This window comes from Ornithodoros turicata, chromosome 7 (genome assembly GCF_037126465.1).
Source record: "Ornithodoros turicata isolate Travis chromosome 7, ASM3712646v1, whole genome shotgun sequence".
Classification (NCBI taxonomy): domain Eukaryota; kingdom Metazoa; phylum Arthropoda; class Arachnida; order Ixodida; family Argasidae; genus Ornithodoros; species Ornithodoros turicata.
In genome coordinates this window covers 49,968,101-49,976,375 of record NC_088207.1, presented here as the reverse complement: position 1 = coordinate 49,976,375, position 8,275 = coordinate 49,968,101, and positions in this window count along the sequence as shown.

The window sequence follows — 8,275 nt, the reverse complement described above, 5'->3', positions numbered from 1 at the left end:
AAACCTGACACAATCTCCTTCGTCTACACGATGTCTGCCGAATTCCCGGAACAAATGGCCCAACAAATCCGTCCGAAGACCGAGCGTTCTCTACGTCCGACATTAGACAGACATAATGACGACATCATGGCATTGCTTCGATCCGTGTTACAGCAAATGTGACTCCAATTTGGCCGTGGAAGACCCATTTCCTTTATCTGACCGACCGCCTTCGGCAACTTCATCGAACCCGCTGTCATCCCCGAATGAGATACAGAATGTCGGAGCGGAGTCAGCTGGGATAATGTCTCCGCTATCGCGCGGACAGTTCTTGCTTTTGACCCACGCCGAGGAAATTGGGAACTGACAGAAGAACAAACGGGGGCCGTATACTATGGTAGCCGTACTAAGCGCTTCGCTGCCTTCTGTAATGCACGGCGAATACGGCGTATTGTTGTGTGTCTACATCCCAAAGTAGTAATGGTACTTCGGAAGTGTGTACGCAAACGGAGATTATGTATTCAAACGCTCCTGTGCACATTCTTTAAACGTGTCACTCCTGGCTTGTGGAAAGCGTGGAGCACGCGCGTATGAGTTGCGAACGAGTGCGATGCTCCATTTCGAAATACATATGTCATCCCAGCTTTACTGTAGCGTCATTGGAGTGTAGCGCAGTGTTCCAACGGTGGTAACGTCCCATATAGATACCCCGGAGGAGCATGCATACATATTGTAACTATTCGACGAAATCAAGTTGGCGCATGTTGTGTATACAAGCCGCAACACGTTCCATCAATATCAATAGTGCGCAACTTCTCTGCGCTACAAGGCGAAATATCGTCTCACATTAAATGCGCGGATGACATCTTAGGCTACGCTTCCATCAAATGCAATTTCTAGCCCCAGCTCGTATACCATGAAACCAAACTTAATATCCCTTCTTTCACAATCCGTATTTCGTCATAACATTTTTATGCTGTGAGCTCTGCTTCTGCATTCACGAAACAGACTCCAGTTCTTTCTTCCCTGCAAGAATCGTCCCGTGCATTATTGTAAGAGGACCATGCCATGCAGAAAATGATCAGATTTATATGGTATCAGATTACCTTACTTCCATAACATCGTCCTAATGTGTCCCTTGTTGAGGATTCCATTGAGGATGCCACATCATTCCGTGTGCTGTTTGTGTGTTCTACAAACTCAGTGGCATGTTGTCGCTCTCTGCAGTACACGAGCTCGTTTGCATATACTTCTAATTTGCTCTTCGAGGATTCTTTGCAACCTTCTTGGAAAGGTAATACCAAATGTTTAGGATGTGTGTGGTCGACATGCGCTTTCAGAAACAGACTTAACGTGATAGTTTCTGGCTTCTGCGTACAACCGAGTGGCTATGAATATATCCAAACCCCGCGCACACACAAGGGGTTTGCGCAAATACTTTGAGTCCTAATATCCGGTGGTACGCTGCCTGCACTCTTAGATGATGATGATGATGATTGAAAGAAAAAAATGGGGATTGGCAAAATGGGGAAATGGCACTCTTAGAAATGAACTTCACCGCATTGCGCGCTCCTAGCCAACCATCATCTCGAATGATATCCTTATGTGCCCTGATTTGCGGAAAACGGGATTCGTACGCCATTTTTGTGACAATTATGAACCGCATAAGTGCCACAGAAAAGGCGTACGCCTACCGTTTTGTACAAATCAGGGCACATAGCGATATCATTCGAGATAATGGTTGGCTAAAAGAGTGCTATGCTGTGAAGTTCATTTTTAAGAGTGGTAGTGTTGTAGATAACCGTGTGTGTGTGTGTGTGGCGTCTGGGAACAGAGACAAATTTAGCATTTTGAATTTTGATATATAAAAGACCAAATGCAAAAATGCGTTCAGCACAGCCTGGCATCAGTCGTTAAACCGCATAGGCATGTATTCTCCTCGACGACACTGCATCTAGATTTGCCCTTCCTTTTCGATTTATTTCGAAGTTCCCAAGGTGATCAATGCCTGTTGTTGTTAGCCCCCTGCGCCTAGCACAGGTAATCTACTCTCGACAATGCGTTTCACGATTATTTGCACTGAAAGCGGATAGTGACTTAAGAAGAAACAAGACGACCCCAAACTAATCTATTGACCACACAGCTGTAGGGCCTGTAGCACCATTGCTTCCTATAGCACTATGCATTGGCACTATAGCTATTGCTGCCTGTTGCTGCATTGGCCTATAGCGTCACAGGTACTCCTCCCTGGGCGTCCTTCATCTCTTTGTAGTGTTTGTAGATAGGACGAGACTGTGCATGTTCATCACACATTACATCCTATGAAATGAAACAAGTCAGGAAAAAGGTGCTGACGTCAGCACCCTTTTTTTCCGGAGCTGTTTGATTTCACTGATCCTGGGCGTTAGAGGCTCACGTGTTTGTGTTGTCTAAGTCTGTAGCCTACCTCGACTAATTCTCGTTGTTGTACATCCTATGTTGTTGATAGTCACCAGCATATCGTCTAAATTTCACTTAGTTTTCAGGCGTTGAATAAAATTCATTAAACAACAGCCTCATTGAGACATACAAAAACAGACAAACAGACAGTTCTGCCTATCGCTCCATTTTTAGTAGACAAATATTGTACTCGAACTGGGAAGAAACCTCAATCAAGCTGCGTTGCTTCCACTGACTTATGCTCTGGAAACGTTTTGATTTTTTCGTCCAAACGCATTCTCAGCATTTTCCCGGTACGTTGGCAAGTGTGATCTGGCAAGACAAGTGTGATCGGGCAAAACATGATTAGACATGATTAGTAAGTATAATTCTAACCGAATAACTTACGAAATATGAGCCGTCTTCGCACTTTACCGCAAAACATCGCCGTTCATGAATGTCGCGAGTGTGTAATAACTTTATTTCACCGCTGCAAAATACTCGTACTTACAGACATTATACTCAAAGGAGATGATGCCGGACGACAATGTGATTCAAGCACTCAGAATGAATCTAAATTTTGCGGACCAGTGCGCAGCTGTAGTGTGCAGCGTGGGCACGTCACCTCGCGTTCCATTACACAACGAGCGCCAGACAACACTCGTACTTTCTGGCGAACAAGTGACACCCACAAAGTTGTACAGCGCATGTAGGCAGTATTGCGATCTTCGCGGCACAAGCATGTTGCATGCTCGGCATACAAGTATTTTGATCATTTTAGTCTCCCTTAGCGTAAAACGGTCGTCGGGGCAGCATCGCTTGCGGTGTTGTTTCCGGGAAGATTTTTTCTAAAGTCTCCCTTCTCTTGTCTTCCTTCAAATCCGCGTAAGCGGTGGAGGTAGGTAAATGGGAGCCGGTCCTTCATATACCGGAGAGGGGCCCCGTTGATAACTTGATAACGCGATCCACCCTCGGGTGGGCCGTGTCTTTGAACGCGCGGACGATAATAAGGTCATTGGGGCAGTACCGCTTGCGGTACTGTTCCGTAAAGATTTTTCTTAAATCCTGCTTAAAGAAGCACTGATGGTAATGTGGCAGTGCCTTAGAACTTGACTCAGTTGTTGACTCAAGGATAGAAATAGGCAAGATACGGATAACAAGCGGGCTAAATGGTTAGGGAACGTCTAGGAAGATGAGTACACAATCTTCTGTGGCTCATCTCATAGAGTCACCAATAAAAGGAAGCACTGAGGTGCAGGTTTTTTTTTTTTTTTTTCGGTGCGGAGTGTTTTCCAACGAATAAAATGAGTTCCTGCGAAAGAACGATGAGGGCGCAGGTGACCAACAGAGCGAGCGCGGGGGCTCTGTTCCGCACACCTTTGAAAAATCCTCCTCCTCGTGAAAAGAGCGCATCGCAGAACAGGAGGACGTCGTGACGTATGCTACTCCCGTCACGTGGCCAGTGACGTACAGCGGCAGGAAAAAAACCCGAAAGAGAAAGGAGGTATTGTACATGACAATGCATTGCTCATTTCCCTAATCAGTTCATGTAGGTAGCAACACTAACGAAACCGATAAACGTCCCTGAAGAAAGCGTCCTATCAGAGCAGACAATACGAGGCGTCATAAAAGAAAAAAGAGCGAACACTTAATCTAAGCACGCGTGCTACCACGTTGATGCCCCTTCTTACACGACCTCCTTTCCCCCCGTAACAAAGGCCAATATATGCAGCAAAATGCTGACTTTCGGTGCTCCTATGTCAGTGAGAAGATCTTTCATGGTAAAGAAGAAGGAGACGTAAAGTGTTCCGAGCTTTTTCTTCTGTGTGGAAAGCGACAAGAAAAGGCTCTTAAATTTTCCGCCTGGGCTCCGAAAATCGATCGGTTCGTCGTCCGCCGGTGGCGCACCCTGGAAGGTGAGCGAGCCACGCCTGGGCCGATCAATTAAAAAGCACGAGACGCTTTTATTACATCCACTCTCCTTTTTGGGCGTTTATACGACGCTCCGCCACACCTTGCACAAAGGAAGGAGGCACTAAGTGCGCTCCGGGGCGCACTGGCCAAATGCACTGATTGTTGCTTTGCCGATAGCAGATCGCGGACAGGACTTTTTGGTTTCCGATTTATTCCTGTCGTGCAGGTGCGCGTTCAATGTCGCGAATTGTATAAATGCGAGCATGTTTCCATGACACGGAAAATAAAACACACCTACAGGCCTTTGGGACATTCCCGCGCAAACAAATCAATCCAACTGGTTTCCTGCGTTCTGGTGTTTTCTTAGTGTTGAGCACCAGCATTTTGTAGTGCGCCCTGCTGTGTATACCAGGACATGCTGATATGCTCTGAGGTGTACACCAGGCCATTGTGGTGGGCCCTGGAGTGCACACTGGGCGCTCTGATGAGGCCCCGGTGTGCACTCCAGAACCTTCCAGGCTGTCCTGGTGTACACACCAGACATACACTAAGACCAGTCTGGTTGGATTTGGTGTGTATACCAGCAAGGTCTTGCATGCACACCACATCAGTGTACTCACACCGAAACGTCCATCCGAGACCCCACTCTTTTGTTGTTCAGTTTGATTAGCAGCGATTGACTCCTGTTTCAAACTCATGCCGAATTACTTTAAGGTTGCTCAAGCTATCCTGGAAAGTTCCTGTACCCGCTCGCAGGACATCTCTATTACTACAAGTTTTCCATACGCATTAAACGTCGACCTAAGCAAAATATTAAGTTTTATGAAATTCCCACTGTATATATGGTCATATGGCAACCTGGTCAGCCTCTTCATTGCCGGGTATGCCCACATGACCAGGTACCCACTGTAATACTATGCAGGGGTCCAGGTCCAGCAGCTCCTTGTAGGATTCAAGCACGTCAGCAGCAACGGACACAAGAGGACAGTGCATGCCTATTGTTGCGAGGCATTGGAGAGCAACCTTTGAGTCTGTAGAAGACCCATGGTCGAACCGAATACTGCATAGTCTTGCGCATGGCAAAGATCAAAGCATGCAGATCAGCACATGTACAGGGACGTCGGATGCGAGAGACGGACGGGAGATACCAGGTATGCCTTCGGAAGGAATCACATAGGTGCATGCGGAGCTGGGTTTTGTAGATTAGTAGTCCGTAAAAACAGGAGTAAAGCCTGCATGCAGGTCGCTCATCATATCCAGTGTGAGCGCCTTGGACACACCTGCAGCAACGTCATACTCGTACTTTCGCTGCAGCCCGGGAAAGAATAGCGAACCAGATGGTAGAGTGAGGGTCCAAGGTGGACTTGAACGTGCCTGGGGCTCAACCTGAAAAGGCGGCGCAGGTCAGGCTTCAGCCGTTGAATTCAGGACTAGAACGTGTTATTCCTGCGGCGGGAAAGCTTCAGCAATAAAGGATGCCGCCGGTATTGTGTCAACAAACGGAGATAATGGGGGCTCGTCTGACTAAAGCGTCGGATAACAAGCGGAGCCTCTCTCGCTTCTGCCATGGTCAAGCAAGTATCCGCTGGTCTCTGCACGCCCAGACACACACGAAGGCTACGTGCCAGAAGACACCGAAGCTTAGACTCGGAGTATGGTGAGGTCCCGCGTAGTACTGGCAGACCGTATAGGTGCGGACCACATACCAGGGCTCGATGAATGGCCAAGAGAGATCGCTCATCGCAGCTCCACCTAAGGCAAGCAATGCGTCGCTCTACAGCAATACCCTGGAGAGTTTCGCCTCTTGGTCCGCTAGACGTCTTCTCCACGAGAGTCGATAGTCCAGCGTAACACCAAATAACTTGTATGGGGTGAAGTACTGGAGCTCTTGTCCAGCCACAGAAAGACTATATGGAAGCATGTTCTTTCTCGCGAAGGCGATAACGTCTGTCTTCGCCTTCTAGATATCTAAGCCTGCCATCAACAGATATTGGTGTATGGAGTTCAGGGTTGACTGCAGGCGTCGCTGAAGGGCTGGGCGAGATTTCCTGGTGGTCCAAATTCAGGTGTCGTCAGCATAAATAGAGAAATATACTTTCCTTCCGATGCGGTCCTTAAGACCTGTCATAACTACGATGAAGAGAAGCGGGCTAAGCGCACTTCCCTGTGGTACCCAGTAGTCTGATGGAACGGGCGCGGTATCTCCCTCAACTGTCCGGATAAACAGGGTCCTACAGCGAAGGAAATCCGTGATCCAACGCATGGCTCTTGATGGCAAAGAAGCACAAGTAAGCATATAGAGGATGAAAACGCAACTGACTGTATCATACCCTCGTTTCACATCGAGGAATACAGCCACCATTGTCCTTTTGCGGGCCATTGCTCCCTGTGCTGCGAACACTAAGTCCAAGACGGAATCCAGCGCCGAGCGATGCCGACGGAAACCAGACATATCTTGTGGCGAAGAAGGATCTCTTCTCGAGCCTGTGAAGTATCATGCGCTCCAACAGCTTTCCGACACAACTGGTCAGGCTCACCGGTCTAAATGAGGACAATTGCGAAGGGACATTGCCTGGTTTCGGCAAGGAAACAACGCGTGCGTATTTCCAGGTTTCGGACAATTTACCTTCCCTCCAGGATGCATTTAATGCCGACAGAAGAAACCCCCGTGACACCCCCGAGCCAGGTTACGGAACGCCAGATATGATATGTCGTCCGGCCCAGGAGAAGACCAGGCTCGATTAAGAGCGTTCATTAGATCAGCGAACGAGAAGTCCATATCCATGGCGGGATCACTGACTTTGGCGGCATCTGCAACTTGCGCAGATCATTCTTCTGCATAACACAGGGGCGTCGCAGTGGACCTTGCTTGTGACCCAGCTGTATAAGGTGGCAAAAAGAGAGGGCAAAGTATTTTTCCCTTTTGTGCTGCGCCCAAGCAAGGGCGCCCAATGGGTTGTGCGGGGAAGATACATTCTTGAGGGGCCGCAACACTCGCCACACTTTTGCGACTGACAAAAGGCGCAAGCATTGCAAAAAAATTCCTTCAACGTCGCCGATCTATCACCTCTAAGGCCCTGGAGACAAGCTTTGTGGCACGATAAGCCTCTTATATATCTTCGAAGATGCGCCCTGCGCGTCACCTATACGCCCTCAGCTTCTCAACTCGGGGGCTCGTCGCCTGGTGACCAGAGACTACTACCAAACGTGAGCTGCACCGCTGCAAGGCGTCCTGAAGATGACAAGCTGCATCAGATGTGGGGGATTCGACCATGGCCCGAGAATTTTGGCTAAGCTGAACTGGCGTTGATCGACGCGTTGGAGAACAGTTTCCATGAGGGCGCGCTCGTGATTGTACTGCCCGCAGACCAGGAGGACGTGATGGAGGTCAGCGCGCGCACTAATCGTGGAACAGAGGCTGGACACGACGACACCGAGGAGGCCACATTAAGTAAGCTGTAATGAACATTGTTAGGAACAATGAAAAGTAGTGGAAAGTGTAATGTTTGACAGTACAAGCGTTTTTGGCCCCTGGCAATGGAACTCCCCATTCATAATCTTAAAATAAAGTCGGGAATGTTTAGCACGATCTTTTTTTTTTTTTTTTTTCGTGCGAAGGGTCAGTGACGCCCAGACTGTCGTCTCGTGCATCGTATGCGATCTAATCACAAAAATAAGCGATGTACGGGGGACTCTGCACAACAAGTGAGAAGCTAGAGGAACATTGTGAGAGACTGAAGCGTGTTCTATGCTATTCGTGTTCTCCAACAGTTAACGCTCTTTAATCTCATCCTCCTCGCCGCCGTTGTTAAACGTTATCGATTCGTCAGGACACGACACAGCCATCAACAGAAACCTCTTCAAAAAAAGAAAAAAAAAAAGAAAAGATCAATCTCGAAAGCCTTCGTCCGCACGCTGAAATTTCGTCGGCCGCTGCGAGCTAAAGGGAGAAACGATAATTTTT